Raw genomic sequence first — 18469 nt, forward strand, 5'->3', positions numbered from 1 at the left:
TTTTAATCAATGCACTAATGCTATAATAGAAATATTGATCTAAATCTGTTTAAATGATCAGTTCTAATTTATATAGCCAAATGCACAATCTCAAAGCGTGCAAAAAAAATCAATGCACAATGCAATTCTCAATGAATGGTAATATTGCTCTAGGTGTGTTGTGTCGCGGATGTGAATGCTCATTTTCTTTTTGACTGGGGGGTGAAACATGCGGGATCAGCTGACATGCTGGCAGGGCTTTATTACAACACCAGCCAACGGAGAGGAGGAGGAGGAGGAGAGAGAGAGAGGAGAAGAGAGAGGGCTGACACTCAAACACCATTTTGGGTGCATGAAAGTTGTAGTTGTAGGAGGAGGAAGAGGAGTTACCTAATCGCATACTCGAAGCACAAATCACACACACAGACAAAATGGGAGCGGTCATGAAGAACCCGGAAATGTGTTTTGCTCTCCGCGACTCCACCACTACATGCCGAGGGCGAGAACGAGCACGAACATGCGCGTGGACGAGACGGAGGAAATCACAGTGGAGGAGAGACGTTTCATTTGCTACGAGTTCTGCACAATATGAACACTTTTTCATGTGTGTTGTATATAAAATACATACTTATACATATTAGTTTATACATAATATTGTACAATACAATTTGTGTTATAATAAAAGTATAAAATTATATATTACATAATATTTTTTTTATTAAAATGCATTCATATTTATAATATACTATGTATATAACGTGTTTATACACTATATATATATATATATATATATATATATATATATATATATATATATATATATATATATATATATATATATATATATATATATATATATATATATATATATATATTAGGGCTGGCAAAAGATTAATCGCATCCAAAATAAAAAGTTTGTGTTTACATAATATATGTGTGTGTACTCTGTCAATTATTATTTTTATATAAATACACACACAAGCATGTATATATTTAGGAAAAAAATATTATTTTTATATATAAAACATTTATATTTATATATATTATAGATTATATAAATGTATATACAGTATATACATGCAAATATTTCTTAAATATATACATGAATGTGTGTGTATTTATATATAAATAATAATTAACAGAGTACACACACATATGTTATGTAAACACAAACTTTTATTTTGGATGCGATTAATCGTGATTAATCTATTAATCTTTTGACAGCCCTAATATATATATATATATATACTTTTTTTTTCTCTTTCTTTTTTTTACAAATACTGGTTGTTGTCTGACCATAAATTGCCCATTACAAGATTTCTTGTTTTTGTGGTCCAGGATATTGATTTTGGAATAATTATGCAGAAAATCTCCATAGTTCTTAGGTTTAGGAAACCCAATGTACACACACACACACACACACACACACACACACACTAAAAAATGCTGGGTTGTTTCAACCCAGATTTTGGTCAAATATGGACCCAGCCCAACAGTTGGGTTAAAAATAATAATACAAAAATGTAACCCAACGGCTGGGTTTGTCCATATTTGACCCAAAATTTAGTTAAAACAAAACAAGTCAAAAAGTAACTTTGAGGAACTTCTGTTGTTTTGTCCTAATGTAGTCAGATTGATTCCGACATATTACATTTCTTGACTTAAATAACACCTAAATTATAAATGAAAACATTAATTTAGATATTACCTTATGTAGCTGACAAAACATTATTCGAACCCCTTGGAATCTGTCAAGCATTTGAGAAAGACATAAGACTTATGACTTAATAAATAACCGAAATTAAAATAATACAAAATACTTTAAATAATACATATCTGCTAGACGCATGCTCATTTATTTACAATAATACATTTATTAACAATAAAAATATAGATTTGTAAAACTGAAATACACTAAATACATTAAAACGGCTGCTAACTGAGAAATGAATAATCATAGTTAATGATAACAGACAAATGAGAGAAATGTATTCGGTAAAAAAAAAATTTTTTTTTTGCTTTTATAATGTGTGTGTGTGTGTCTGAGATACACAATACTGTTTTACAGAATTCTTTTTTGTCCTTTAGCAGACCTCGTGTTGAGTAGCAGTGCAGCTTTAGTCAGGTGCCATCTAGTGGTCACCTTCAGCTCTACTACAATTAAAACTGCCACCACAGATTTTTGGGATGCATAAAAGAGAAATATATTTTCAGAACGAAATATAAATGAACAAGGGTAGAATAATTAAAGTAATAAAACTATTTTTAAACCCTTAAAATGAGAATCTGATATAATGTTATTCTATGTATAGGCCTAATATGAGATTATTAATAAATCCAACTTCAATGGGCATGGAATCTGAACATCATAATACAGATAAACTTAAAGGAATAGTTCACTGAAAATGGAAAATTCTATCATTTACTCACCCTCAAGTTGTTCCAAACCTTTATGAATTTCTTTGTCCTGCGGAACACAAAAGAAGATATTTTGGAGTGAATGATGACAACATTTTCATTTGGGTGAACTATCCCTTTAACAAAATGTGCAAATACTGCAAATTCAAACCCTTGTCATGATATGGCGTTTATGGCCTATAGGCCTACTTACAAATAAAAGGCCCTACATAATCCTTTCAGCTGAAATCCACACACACTCATGTTGTGTTTTCATGTTTTATGGGGACCACAGACATAATGTTTTTATAGTGTACAAACTGAATATGCTATCCCCTTACACTAACCCTAAACCTACCTATCCAACACTATCACAGATTTATAGGCTGTTTTCCTCAGGGGAACAAAAAATGTCCCGACAAGGACAAGGATTTCGAATATTGCCATCTTTGTGGGGACACTTTGTCCTCACAACAGGGTTTGCCTGAGCCAAACACACACTCACTTACCCATGCCTGTTTCACCATATTTGTGGGGACTCTCCATAGACATAATGGTTACACTGTATAAAGCGTATATTCTCTCCCCTTGCCCTAACCCTACCCCTAAACCTATCACACAAAACTTTCTGCATTTTTACATAAAAAAAAAAAAAAAAACTAATTCTGTATGATTTATAAGCTTTTGTACCCATGGGGACCTCAAATTTAGGTCCCCACAGTTACACAAGTCCCCTTGAATCACACACACACACACACACACACACACACACACACACACACACACACACACACACACACACACACACACACACACACACACACACACACACACACACACACACACACACACACACACACACACACACACACACACACACACACACACACACACACACATCTAATGTAGATTCAGACATATTCCATATAAAATATCTTGACTTAAATAATACCTAAATAAAAAATCAAAACCCACTACATTTATGAAGCACATTTTATGCAGCTGACAAAACATTACTTTTCATTGTAGTTTGCACTTAAATATAGGCCTATATTTTAGCATTTTAAATGTTATTCGTCAAATTATATTTCAATAATAACTAGGGCTGTCAAAAGATTAATCACATCCAAAATAAAAGTTTGTGTTTACATAATATATTTGTGTGTACTCTGTATAATTATTATGTATATATAAATACAAACACATTCATGTATACATTTGAGAAATATTTGCATGTATATACTGTATATACATTTATATAATTTATATTATATATAAATATAAATATTTTATGTATAAATATAATACATTTTTCTTAAATATATACATGCTTGTGTGTGCTTTTATATATAAATAATAATTATACACAGTACACACACATATATTATGTAAACACAAACTTTTATTTTGGATGAGATTAATCGCGATTAATCTTTTGACAGCCCTAATAATAACAATTGTATAATATATTATACAAAATCAATATTATATATTTTTAATTGAATAATGATATATATTTTTTATATTATATTTTTTTACATGTTGTTTTCATAGGAAACATATAGCAAATATTATTTATTATAATATTATATGATTATCATATATTTGATCAAATGTTTTTTATTTACCAATAAATAAACATATTACAAAGAGTGTTTTATTTATTTATATTATATTATGAATTATCTGAAAGAAATGAATCAAGAGTGTCCACTATGCTGGACCAAAAAGAATAGATCTAAGGAAGGGGGTCTAAGGAGGTAATGTTTATTAAAGCTTTGGCGATAAAAAATAAAAAAAAAGCTTTATTACCATGCCAATAAAAATGTTGAGAGCGCTGGAGGGAGGGAGGGGGAGCTGGAGGGGAGTTTGTTTGGATGGGAGCCCAGGACGGCCTCCTCCTCGGCGCTGGATGGGGCGGAGCAGCACACATGCGCTGAGCTGGCAGACTCACAGTCAGTCAGGGCTGATCCCTCCGCCCGCTGCGCCCGAGGAGAGGAGAGGAGAAACGGACAGGCTCGCGTCCGGGGTGCTGGAGACCCACATCACCGCTCACTGTCTCCAAGGACAACATTAAGGCCCCAGGACTGAAAACGACCTGAGGAAATCGCGAACCCGACACGGAGACACCATCCGGACACGAATCTGAAAAGGGGACGTCTCCTCTCCATCGTCTTTGCGCACGACCACCCATTAAAAACCCCTCTGGACCAGCGCCGCCAGCAAGCGATGCACCTTGATGTCAAGACAACGATCACTACGATCCATTTTTGTTTGTGTGTGTGTGTGTGTGTGTTTTTTCTCTTTTTCTTTCAGTGCATAATTCTTAATCTGTCATTCCAGGGTCGATAAAAACAGTACGGACACTGTTCTTGGTGTTGACACGCATGCATTAAACGGGTTTCTGCTTCATGAGAATATTCCCATGGCCTGAAACTGACATAAACTACCGATCTGTCGCGTTCACTCTGGATTGACGCCTTTTCTTCCTCGCAAGTCTCGAGTTTTTTTTTTTTGTGGCTTTTTCCAACACTGTCATGTGCGTCCAGACAACAGTCTGATGGTTTCAGACAGCAGTAGATTATTCAGCCACTGGTGACAGTGTCTTACAGGTCCTTCTGCAGAACCAGCTGGGCCTTCCTTAAAAAACTGAGACCTTATTTTGCAATCCAAAGGAATTGGATCGAACATTCCCCCTGGAAAGTTTAAGGTGGAGACCGGTGCTGGGCCAACGACATATATCCAGGAGGTTTTACACAAGGTAAGTCAGTCTAATGAACTCAGATGGCACGGCAACCTTGCATCATTGCTCTCCAGTGCCAATATAAGCATGCACATTTCGTTTTGTCCAATGAGCACGGTCAGCTAGGGTAGCATAAAGACCCTGACCTATTTTCCGGGAGTGTGTTCTCGGCTTATGCCACAGATTTCTCAGGAGTTGATGCCTGTAGTGCCTCCAAAAAAAAAAGAGAAACGGGGCTTCCACTAATGCACTTCAATAGCAGACAGCCTGTCTGGAAGCACGTTGTAAATCTAGGATCATGTGATGAGTTTGTTGTCATTTGGAGTGCTTGACAATGATTCAAATGAAACACTTGACTCATGCGTGAAATAAAGAAGCGAACGCAATGCATCCGAATATGATGCACTCTGGCAAAGTTACTGTTATTGTTTGTCCATAGTGCTCTAGGCCTGGACATAAAGCAGCCATCATCCAATTAGGCAATTCCAGTGTCCCTGTGCTTAATTGTGAGCACATTGAGATGTGGTTTGGAACGGAGCCCGTCCTCATTGGCTGCTACACATGGGGCCATTGATAAAGGAGATGCCTGCCAGGACATAGTTAACCAACTGTGAGAGGGGCATCTCACACCGGGGAGGGGGACAAAAACGCTCTCGAATAAAGGTTGTGCACAGGGCGGATTGATTCAATTTGGTTTACCTGGATGCATTTGAGATTAATGATTGGCTTTATTGAAACTCAAGCCTGTGTATTTTGTGCAATGGTTTGCATGACATTTGACCTCTTCGTGTTATGTTTTATAACCTGCTTTTTTTGTTGTTGTGGAGTAACATGAAATCACTCTTCATATTCTTGATTGAGATGTCCCTAAAGTGACCCAAACTTGCCAGATGTCATCAAACAGACAGATTGTCAATCTCACACTCTCACGTGTGTGTGTGTGCACAGCTTTCTGCCTTATGCTGCTGTGCAAACATCTCGTATTATTGCCGTCGAGTCCTCACTTCACCGTTCGTCCTCCTCCAGCTGTGCGTGCTGGCATTGACTTGTGTTTTTTTGGCTCTGCCATAGGACTGTCTGTTTCACGATGTGCTCAAAAAGAGAACGCTGCAAATGCTTCTGGCTCACATATGAAGTGACGCTTCGTATGCTAAAGCAGAGCTGAACGCTGCAGAAATCGGAGATCTTGGCACACCGAGGCTTTGGCGTACTTTTGTGAGGGGTCTGGCCAGTGAATATACCGCTTGTTCCTCTCGATGCTCAGAATGCTTTGCCAAATATGACCCACCCTGAAGCGCTTCTGTGAATTCATGCCCATTACGCTCTCTAATGCTCAGTGACTAAAGAGGGGCCCCAGTCCGGTCTTTACTCAAACGTGGGGCCAAACAGAAAGAATACGCAGAGGCTTAGGACACGTTCTTATGTGTGCACACTGCAGCGCCTAAACACAACATTCGATAAAAGACCAAAAGAAGCGCTTGGCTTTAGCTGGCGTTTGAAGATGTTTGGGAGAGTTTTACCCATGAATCAATGGGACGCCAGCACCATGATCAAACGCTGAGTCTATAAAACTGCATAAAGGACAACAAAAAAAATCCTATATGATAGCATTGTGTGAGAAACAGACCAATATTTAAAGGGTTAGTTCATCCATTTATTTACTCATCCTCATGTCATTCCAAACCCCTGTGGCTTTCTTTCTTCTGTGGAACATAAAAGTAGATTTCTTTTTTTTTTGTCCATACAATGAAAGTCAATGGGGTCCAGTGTTGTTTGGACTCCAGATATCTTCTTTAGTGTCCCACTAAAGTCATACAGGTTTGGAACAACATCATGACTATCCCATTTTATTTAAAGACAGAAAGTCAATACGTGTCATGCCAGTGACAAGACATGCAAGAACCAATGAAAAAATCATTGATACCAAAATTGGTGCGCACACTCTTAAAAATAAAGGTTTTTATTGACATGAAGAACCTTTAACATCCATAGAACCTTTCTAATGTACAAAAGATTCTTTGTAGTAGAAAACGGTTCTTCAGATTATTAAAATGTTCTTTACGATAAGAAAAAAAGGTTCTTTTTAGAACGGTTCACTGACAGGTTCTTTGAGGAACCCAAAATAATTTTTCTATGGCATTGAAAATCCCATTTTGGGACATGTATATTTTAGATTCAATCAGATTCAAGAGATAAAACAGGGACGATTTTCTCTTAAAAGGGATCTGTTCCTCGCACAACGGCATTGTAAGACTTGAAATATAGTATATCATATTTTTTGTTCTTTGTCAGTCACCATTATGAAGACAACTATGGACATTCAGCATAACATATTCTGAAAGAATATTTAATATTTGGAAAGACGCGGGTAAATGATGACACTTCTTTAATTTTGAGTCAACGGTTACTTTTTATTTGTGCCATTTTCTCTTCGTAATTGCTAGTCTGCACACCAAAAGTGCATTCTTGGGTGTCTCTGTTGGTTGTTAAATATCTAGTAGCACTAAGTAATTTGCTTTATGGTTTTTTTGAAGCCACAATTAAACAACCCTTAAAGTATTTATTTAGAGGCTGCAACCCATACAGGGCATTCAGCCTTAACAGCGACACCCGTGATCCTCCACGTGGGCTAGATTTACAACCTCAGGAGAGTTCTGCAATGGAATTGAGAGTATGAGATTGTCTCGGTGGTGGGAATTTCAGATGGTCTTCTGCATTACTTCAGGACAGAGACAGCTGACATCCACTTGGAATAAATGTTTAGCATTTGCTAAAAGGTGGGAGGAGGGTCTGGGAGGTCAGTGCGGCTGGGGAATTTAACAAAGACCGGAGAAAGATTCCTGGAACGTGGAATTCCTCACTAAAGCGATCAGAGATTCCGGAAACATTTTGAGTTTTAGATGAAAAACAATAAAGAATACTTGTATCGGAATGCAGTGCTGTCTAAAATAAATTATTTTGTAAAAATTGATTATTACGGGTTTGATATTTTGTTTAAAATAGTATAAATAACAAAAATCAGAAAATACTATAATACCAAAAAACACCAAAAAAACCCAATACAAAAAACAAAAAATCCATGATAACGATTGTTTGATTTTCCAAAAGGAAAAAAAAAAGACTGATTACAAACATTTGTCAGAAGACAGAAAGATGTCAAATGTACAGTGGCCAAGAGAGCTCAATGCGCTGCAACTGAGGAAACAAATGAGAATTGAAAAAAACACCAGCAAATTAAGAAAACATTTTCATTAGTTTGACAACAGATGCGCTCAGAATGCAACCAAATACAGAGATGCTCTGCAAATACTCACAACGCACATATGATCAGGATGCTAAAATAGAGAAAAAAATTCACCTTTCAGGTCATCAACAACACCACTGATGAGTAGACATTTGGTTGCCTTTTGAGTATTTGCAGTGTGTTTCTGTATTTGGTTGTGAGTATTTGCAGCATGTTTCAGTATTTGGTTGCATTGTGAGTATTTGCAGCGTGTTTCAGTATTTGGTTGCATTGTGAGTATTTGCAGCGTGTTTCAGTATTTGGTTGCATTGTGAGTATTTGCAGTGTGTTTCTGTATTTGGTTGCGTTGTGAGTATTTGCAGTGGTTTCTGTATTTGGTTGCGTTTTGAGTATTTTCAAAGTGTTTCTGTATTTGGTTGCATTGTGAGTATTTGTTGGGCCTTTCAGCATTTGGTTGCATTGTAAGTATTTGCAGGGCGTTTCAGTATTTGGTTATGTTGTGAGTATTTGCATTGCGTTTCAGTATTTGGTTGCAATTTGGTTGCATTGTGAGTATTTGCATTGCGTTTCTGTATTTGGTTGCGTTGTGAGTATTTGAAGGGTGTTTCAATATTTGGTTGCGTTGTGAGTATATGCAGGGCGTTTCAGAATTTGGTTGTGTTGTGAATATTTGCAGTGGGTTTCTGTATTTGGTTGCGTTGTGAGTATTTGCCATGCGTTTCTGTATTTGGTTGCGTTGTGAGTATTTGCCATGCGTTTCTGTATTTGGTTGCGTTGTGAGTATTTGCCATGCGTTTCAGAATTTGGTTGTGTTGTGAATATTTGCAGTGGTTTCTGTATTTGGTTGTGTTGTGAGTATTTGCTGTGCGTTTCTGTATTTGGTTGTGTTGTGAGTATTTGCAGTGGTTTCTGTATTTGGTTGCGTTGTGAGTATTTGCAGTGGTTTCTGTATTTGGTTGTGTTGTGAGTATTTGCCATGCATTTCTGTATTTGGTTGCGTTGTGAGTATTTGCCATGCGTTTCTGTATTTGGTTGTGTTGTGAGTATTTGCTGTGGTTTCTGTATTTGGTTGCATTGTGAGTATTTGCAGTGCGTTTCTGTATTTGGTTGCGTTGTGAGTATTTGCAGTGGTTTCTGTATTCGGTTGCATTGTGAGTATTTGCAGTGCGTTTCTGTATTTGGTTGCATTGTGAGTATTTGCAGTGCTTTTCTGTATTTGGTTGCGTTGTGAGTATTTGCAGTGCGTTTCTGTATTTGCTGTGCGTTTCTGTAGTTGGTTGCCTTGTAAGTATTTGCAGTGCGTTTCTGTATTTGCTTGCATTGTGAGTATTTGCTGTGGTTTCTGTATTTGGTTGTGTTGTGAGTATTTGCAGTGGATTTATGTATTTGGTTACGTTGTGAGTATTTGCAGTGCATTTCTGTATTTGGTTGCTTTGTGAGTATTTGCAGTGGTTTCTGTATTTGGTTGCGTTGTGAGTATTTGCCATGCGTTTCTGTATTTGGTTGCGTTGTGAGTATTTTCAGTGGTTTCTGTATTTGGTTGCGTTGTGAGTATTTGCCATGCGTTTCAGAATTTGGTTGTGTTGTGAATATTTGCAGTGGTTTCTGTATTTGGTTGTGTTGTGAGTATTTGCAGTGCGTTTCTGTATTTGGTTGCATTGTGAGTATTTGCAGCGCTTTTCTGTATTTGGTTGCGTTGTGAGTATTTGCAGTGCGTTTCTGTAGTTGGTTGCGTTGTGAGTATTTGCAGTGCGTTTCTGTAGTTGGTTGCGTTGTGAGTATTTGCAGTGCGTTTCTGTAGTTGGTTGCGTTGTGAGTATTTGCAGTGCTTTTCTGTATTTGGTTGCGTTGTGAGTATTTGCAGTGCGTTTCTGTATTTGCTGTGCGTTTCTGTAGTTGGTTGCGTTGTGAGTATTTGCACTGCGTTTCTGTATTTGCTTGCATTGTGAGTATTTGCTGTGGTTTCTGTATTTGGTTGTGTTGTGAGTATTTGCAGTGGGTTTATGTATTTGGTTACGTTGTGAGTATTTGCAGTGCATTTCTGTATTTGGTTGCTTTGTGAGTATTTGCAGTGGTGTCAGTTTTTGGTTGCTTTCTGAGTATTTGTAGTTGTTTCTGTATTTGGTTGCATTGTGAGTATTTGGAGTGGTTTCTGAATTTGGTTGCGTTTGAGTATTTGCAAGGCGTTTTTCTGTAATTGGTTGCATTGTGAGTATTTGCAGGGCGTTTCTGAATTTGGTTGCGTTGTGAGTATTAATATGTGTTAATACTCATGCATCAGCGTTGACCAGTTTCTGTAAGGTAAGGAACTGTCAAGTATGGTGTTATAAATGTACATACATTTAAAATGTTTTAATTAAAACACTTTGCTTGATTTACAATGTTAATAACTGTGGAAACGTGTCATCAAATCCGTGAAAAGGGTCCATAAACCTGGCATTGTATATTACATATATTGTTGGCTCTATGATGAATTGCTTTTGGATAAAAGCAAAATGTACATTTAAAAGCTGGAAACCCCCATTTTTAAATGCTTGGAAATGCCACAAAATGCTGCTTTAAAGGCAATTGCGAAAAAGAGAAAAGCGATGAAGAAAAGCGAACAAAACTCCGGTCCGGTGCAGAGAGACCCTGAGTCACACAGGCTCGGTGAGACCAGTGAAACCACCCTCTCTCGCTGGGCTTGGACCATGCATTTTTCTGCAGTTAAACTGCAACCACTAATCACAGCGTGGCCTCACCGTTTCCTCTTGGAACGTTTCGCTCACATCCTCCCTGCTGCGCAGAGCCTGGTCCCGCCCCAGCCCGAGGACCCCTCGCTCTCTCTCTCTCCCCCCTCTGCACCTTCACGGGACATCAGAGGATGGTCCACACCACCCGTCCCTACGTCCCTGAGCCGCCAATGGCCTGGGCTCCGGTGCAATCCCCTCCAAAATAAACACAGACTGCGTCCACACCGCTCACTTCTTTCCACTTTCTGTTTTCTTTTATGCCTTTTAGCCACGTACTTTCTCCTTACGACCACTGCAATAAAACGAGAGGAAGTTTGACAAAAAAATATATATAAACAGAACAGAACAGCACAAGAAATCCTTAGGTCAAAGGTTATGAATTATGAATGACAGATATATGGCATTGACCAGATAATGAAGAAAAATTAGCCAGCAAGAGTGCTTGCTTCTTATTCAATGGTTGATGAATGTCCAGAGCTGGACTCTATAGACAAAAAAGAAGCTCTTTTAAGAAAGTCACTATATTCCCAAACGTCCATTTGTATTCCAAAGTTTGAGGACATGACAGTTCTTCTAAGATGGCAAATATAGTACTAGTAAAGAATGAAAAGGTGTGAACACATTTGGCTGGTAGTGTAATAACTCACAATGATCGGATTGACTAGTAAAGTTGAAGAATCGTGAGAATGGTTCAAGCCTTTGCTGCATGACTCTGAATCGAGGAGCCACATCACCACAATTGTTTTCCAACTGTAAGCTGTTAGCAATAAGCTGTGCGCTGGATCATAACGGGCCAAGGGCTTCAGCAGTTAAACTGGAAGCACAGCTGGTTATTATTATTATTTACTTGCAAAGCCAACGGCCTGGATCTTCCAGTACAGCCACAATAACGCAACACAATAAGCGAATAAAACGGCAGTAGGCATGCTGTATGAAAAGAGAAAGAGGGCAGGGAGGGAGCTAAAAAAAAGAGAAACATGGCTCTCTCAAGTCTGGGCCTGGGCTTGGCTCCGTGTCCGGGCAAATCCATTCCCGTCAATGTGTGCGAGAGTCCGAGACTGCCGCCTTCTTTCCATGATCTCCTGTTACCCACAGTTACTCTGGAGTTGTACATCACGAGCGAATGTTCATGCGTTCTGCCTCATTATAAAGTGATCAGAGGATTCAACTCTTTTCCAGTTATCCTGTCCCATTGCTCTCATATATCCCTGTTAACTTTGGCACACAGCTGAGGCTGTTGAATAGGAATATCTGGTACTTTCTGTCAATTCTACAGTGAGTTGTAACTCTTTGTCGGAGTCTACTCTACCATGAAACAAGAGGAGTGTTTCTTTCTTGCTTTTGGTTAAAAAGTAAACGCTTCAATGCATTCACTGCAACTTGTTTTGTGTACTGCAACACAACTTATGAGATAAAGAGACACTATTGATTACTTGGGAGGAATTTACCTTGGGTTTGGAAAGGTTATTGTTTACTTAGAGGTGTTCGGCCAAGGAAAATTGACATCTTCATCCTTTATTCAAATATTGTGTAGTTGTTGCTTGGAATCAATTGTTGAATTTGTGATAATGCAATATAACCAAATTGTGCAACATCGTTTTTGGCCAGACTGTCAAAGAAATGATCAACACATGCTAAATTAAATATTAATAACTGATTATGTTGTAGTCAATGAATGCTTTTTGTTTTTCTCTGCATTTGTTGCGTAGTGAATAGAACCTGTAGCTGTAGTTTGCCTTTTTTTGCTAAATAATTAATGTTGTTTTTTTTTTTCTTACCTCATATTTTGATGCTTTAATTGAACTTGTTGGGTTATTTAAAACAAATATGCCTTCTGGACATCACTTTCGGCCACTACTGTACATTTCTGACTTTTGATGATAGTCAACATATGTCTTGATATTTGTTTTTCCTCTAAAATGGTTTTAAAGAAACCCACTAAACGCTACTTTTTTTTTAGTATTGTTGAGAAACTAAAACAGTTAAAAGCGTAGCAAAAAATAAATGAAAAACTATTTTAATTAAATATTTACATTTATATCCGTCAATATAACAACAAAAAAATGCTAAACAACAATATTTAGCAACATGTACTGGCTTTCAAAAGTTTGAGGTCGGTAAGATTTTTTTATGTTTATAAAAAAAATGCAGAATGCAGAATTTTCAATGCAAACAAATAGAGTTGAGTTGACTCATTGAAAAAAGGAGTTTGAAGTGATTCACAGTGAATGAATGAATCCAACTCGCTGCTTCTGCTACTAAATCAGAGACTAGTAAAAATGTCTCTGTCTTCAAATGAGTCACGAGACCAAGGAAGAGTCACAAAACTGGTCTTTCCCTCATCCCTCCCTTGTACTTTGTAACAAATCCTTCCCAAGACTACAAAATGACACGAAGCCCTAAAATTATACTTAATTTTTTTTTGTCCAGAAAGCTTATTTCATTAAATTTTAACAATATTTTTTCTGTTTTTCATGCAATTTGATGGATATTTTTTTATTTGATTTACCTTTAAATTACTAGATTTAATCAATAAAAATGTAAGCACATTCATCACATTCTTTCAACTTAAATTCAAAATAACTCACAATTTCATGCATAACCCTTTTAATTCAGCTCAAAATATCTTACGTTTGGTGTCTCTGCCGACCTCTTGAGGAAAAATTGCATTCGCGGGACACTGCGGTACGATCGAAAACGGCACTTTCACGATTAAAGGGGCAGGGGCTTAAGCGCCCACTGATTATACAATCATTTTTTGGTTAAGTTTTAGCATTTTTAGTTTGAATTTTGGGCATTTTTAGGTTTTTCATTCCTCGCATTCCATTAATCAAATTGACCCGTGAGGGAAGGATTTGTTACTTTTTAAAATTTCAACCACAAAACTCCTCGAATCCAGTCAATGTTTTTTTGTGTATTCATGGTTCAAGTACGACAAAAGTCCTAGGGTCTTGGACCACTCAGATAAACACTCAATTAAAAAAAAAATTAATGACCCGAAAATTACCAGAGGGAAGAATGAGGGTTAAGAAAACTTTAAGGAAAATGCCGACTTTTTGGGACTTTAGCTTATTCGCCGTATCCCCCAGAGTTAGATAAGTCCATACACACCATTCTCATCTCCGTGCCATAACTCTGTCTGACACACACACCACTAGCCTAGCTTAGCACAAAGACTGGAGGTAAATGGCTCCAGCTAGCCTACAGCTCAATAAGTCACAAAATAAAGCCAACATTTTCCTGTTTACATGTTGTGATGTGTATAGTTACATTGTGTACTAAGACCGACGGAAAATGAAAAGTGGCGATTTTCTAGACCGATATGGCTAGGAACTATATTCTCATTCCTGCGTAATAATCAAGGAACTTTGTGCTGTACTATGAGGGCAGCGGCGCAATGATATTACACAGCGCCTGTTGGTTATGTTGACGGAAGTTAGCCTATTTTCAGGCAGTAGGCTAGCTGGAGCCATTTACCTCCAGTCTTTGTGCTAAGCTAGGCTAGCGGTGGGTGCGTCAGACAGAGTTATGGCACGGAGATGTGAATGGTGTGTATGGACTTATCTAACTCTGGGGGATACGGCGAATAAGCTAAAGTCCCAAAAAGTCGGCGTGTTCCTTTAATGGCCAGTAAAATCACTGTTTAATTGAATTCCATGACTAAAACATCTATTTTAGATGCATCACCAGCCCTATAGTACCACAGCGGTAATACCATGGTATTCGTTGACTCTTTATTGGAGTACCATGTGAATGGTATATAAATACAGGTACAACTCTTCAATAAAGGCCTCTAATTTTAGCCGCTTGCCTCTGAAATGTACATTTATCTACAGACAACTGCGCTGCATTATTTGTTGTTTTGTTTTGTTTCCATTGCACATCAAACTATCATTCCATTTATCACAGCGAGATGATGCAGGTACTCACACTGCCTATCTATCGCTCTGTCCCTTGTTTGCTCTCTCTGACGGAGACAGAAGATGAAAGGCCCTTCGTGTTCGGGAGGAGCCTGCCGCTCAGCTGAGCTGACTCAAAGGAACGGAGGGAGATAAAGGGTGAGAGAAAGAGGGAAGGAGGGGGAAAAATCCTGTCATGTTGACCTTGTCCGGCTGCCAGGGACCGGAGGGGGGCGAGTATTGAGGGGAGGGCGGTCTTGCTTTGAGAAAACAGGCGCCCCATGTGAGGGGAACGAGAGAACACAGGCGCACAGTGAGGTTGGCAGAGACACCGAAGGAAAGAAGAACAGAGGCAGAGAGAAAACAGTCTGTGTGTGCAGGTGCCTGAAAGGGAAAATGGGTTTAAAGATCAGCACCGACGTCCACTTTGTCTAGTTCCAGCAACTCATAAAAATGCATTTATATGACAATAAACATTCATTTGTGGTTTTCAGGGCCACATCCCGGTCCTGTAAGGTCATTTTTGGACCATTTGGTGGTTTTGAAATATGCATGGCTTGAAGATTTGATGACTAAATCGATCCATAGTCCAACCCTGCTCGTATAAATTGAAAAGTTGTGCGGTTTGGGTCATGGTATACGATCCATTTTTGATACAATCAAGCTTTTTGATTTTAAGTAAACCAAGTATGATGAAAACATTTATTTTATTTAATATTTTTTATTTATACTGCTTCAGAAGACAGACTTTTGTTTGCAAAATTAATAATTGTCCTTTATATTGTTACTATACTGAAGCAAAAGCAAAATATTTTCTATGAAAATATTATCTTGCCAAAAATATATTGTAAATGTTTATATATATATATATATATATATATATATATATATATATATATATATATATATATATATATATATATATATATATATATATATATATTATTTTGAAAATAAAAAAATAATATTACAATATATATATATATATATATATATATATATATATATATATATATATATATATATATATATATATATATATATATATATATATATACTGTTTATAAAATAATTTTCTTGCCAAAATATACTGTATATATATATATATATATATATATATATATATATATATATATATATATATATATATATATATATATATATATATATATATATATATATATATATATATATATATATATATATATATATATTATCTTAAAATAAAAAATTATATTACAATTAATATAATATATAAAATACATTTAAAAATCTACACATATAATAATACAAATCTTAAATATTTATGAAATATGTATTATAGAAAGTTATTATTATAATTAATTATAATTATTATTTTTATAGCAAGGAAAATTCACTAAAAATATACAACACAAATACAAACCATTATTCATAAATGAAGTTAAACACTAAAGCTGCCAATTAAATAAAATAATTAATCGTGTGATTTAATTGGCAGATTTAGTTTTTAACAGAAAGGAATAAAACAAATCTAGTTTTGTGGAAAATTAAAAAACAAAAATATAGTTGATTTCCTACATTTATGAATAATGGTTTGTATCTGTGTTGTATATTTTTAGTGAGTTTTTCCTTGCTATAAAAATAATAATTATAATACGGTAATAATTTTCTATAATATTTAATAAATATTTAAGATTTGTATTATTTTATGTTTAGATTTTTAAATGTATTTTATAGCATTTAAATGTACATGATGCTTTTATCCAAAAGCAATTCATCATAGAGCCAACAATATATGTAATATACAAATGCCAGGTTTATGGACCCTTTTCACGGATTTGATGACACGTTTCCACTGTTATTAACATCGTAAATCAAGCAAAGTGTTTTATTTTTAATTTTTAAAATGTATGTACATTTATAACACTATACTTGACAGTTTCTTACCTTACAGGTCAACGCTGCTGCATGAGTATTAACACATATTAATACTCACAACGCAACCAAATACAGAAACGCATTTTATATATGTTTTTATTTTTAGTTGACCTGCATGTCATGTGACCACTAACCAACACCAGAGAACTGTAAACATGAAAAACATGTGGTTGAATGATTGAAATATTAACTTAAAATCTGAAGTAAATATTTTAGGTTCAAAGTGGTTCGGTGGACAAAACATTTCAGGAATCCCTGGGTTAAAAACCTGACCAGCGTGCCTGATTCAACACCACTTTAATTTGTCATCTAATTACACTGTTCTGTCCTAAGTTCTTCCTGTTTTCTTTCCAACGCAATGTGTTTTGATCCGGCCTCGCACTCCTGAACAGCTCCTCGTTCCCAGAAAACCTTCCCCGTCGCCTCCAGCCCGGCACACAGGTGTCCGTCAACATGCCGCGAGCCACACGGGCCGGAGGAGCCCTGGCCAAATTAAAAAATCACCACAATACTCTATCTTGTGCACCGCCGGGATCCTGACACCACTGACGTCCCTCGAGGCCAAGCGGCTGCTCTCATATTACGCCTGATTTCAGTTTAACCGCTTCCTGCACCTATGCCACACTGCATTTTTGACTTGTTTTCCAGTACAAATATCCAAATGATATCTATCTTGATATCACTCTTAAATCAAGATGGACACAAAATGACTTGAAGAAAGACAAATGCTTCAAAATACTTGTCTGTGAAACCGGGCAATTTTTGCTTTTCAAGGAAATGTATCTCAATTTAAAGGGTTAGTTCACCCAAAAATGAAAATTCTGTCATTAATTACTTCCCCTCATGTCGTTCGACACCAGTAAGACCTGCGTTCATCTTCAGAACACAAATGAAGATATTTTAGTTGAAATCTGATGGCTCTGAAAGTCCTCCATTGGCTCAATGGCACGGTTCACTCTCAAGACCCTTAAAAGGTACTAAAGACGTCGTTACAAAGTCCATCTCACTACAGTGGTTCTACAATAACTTTATGAATCGGCGACAATAGTTTTTGTGCGCAAAAAAACCCTAAATAACGACTTACATAGTGATGACGATTTCAAAACACGGCCTCATGAAGCTTCGAAGCGTTATGAATCAGTGAGTCGATTCAGCGGTTTGAATCGCCAAATTTCAGCAGTTTGGCGGTTTGACACGCGATCCGAATCATCATTCGGCTCATTGATTCATAACGCTTCGAAGCTTCATCATGCTTTGTTTTGAAATCGTCATCACTATGTAAGTCGTTATTTAGGGTTTTTTTGCGCGCAAAAACTATTGTCGCCGATTCATAAAGTTATTGTAGAACCACTGTAGTGAGATGGACTTTGTAACGACATCTTTAGTACCTTTTAAGGGTCTTGAGAGTGAACCGTGCCATTGTGCCAATGGAGGCCTTTCTGAGCCATCAGATTTCAACTAAAATATCTTCATTTCTGTTCCGAAGATGAACGGAGGTCTGACGGGTGTCAAACGACATGAGGGTAAGTAATTAATGACAGAATTTTCATTTTTG

General features: G+C 36.7%; 1 protein-coding gene across 1 annotated transcript in view; it reads left to right on the plus strand.

Moving 5' to 3' along the window:
- Positions 1-4999: 4999 nt before the first annotated feature.
- glis2b (GLIS family zinc finger 2b) overlaps positions 5000-18469 on the plus strand; it is a 64818-nt gene continuing 51348 nt past the window's right edge. Inside the window, exon 1 of the mRNA XM_079827370.1 lies at positions 5000-5137. The gene's annotated coding sequence lies outside the window, so the exon portion shown is untranslated. The remainder of the gene's footprint in view (positions 5138-18469) is intronic.

The sequence above is a fragment of the Gobio gobio genome (genome assembly GCF_949357685.1).
Source record: "Gobio gobio genome assembly, chromosome: 1".
NCBI classification, from domain to species: Eukaryota; Metazoa; Chordata; class Actinopteri; order Cypriniformes; family Gobionidae; genus Gobio; species Gobio gobio.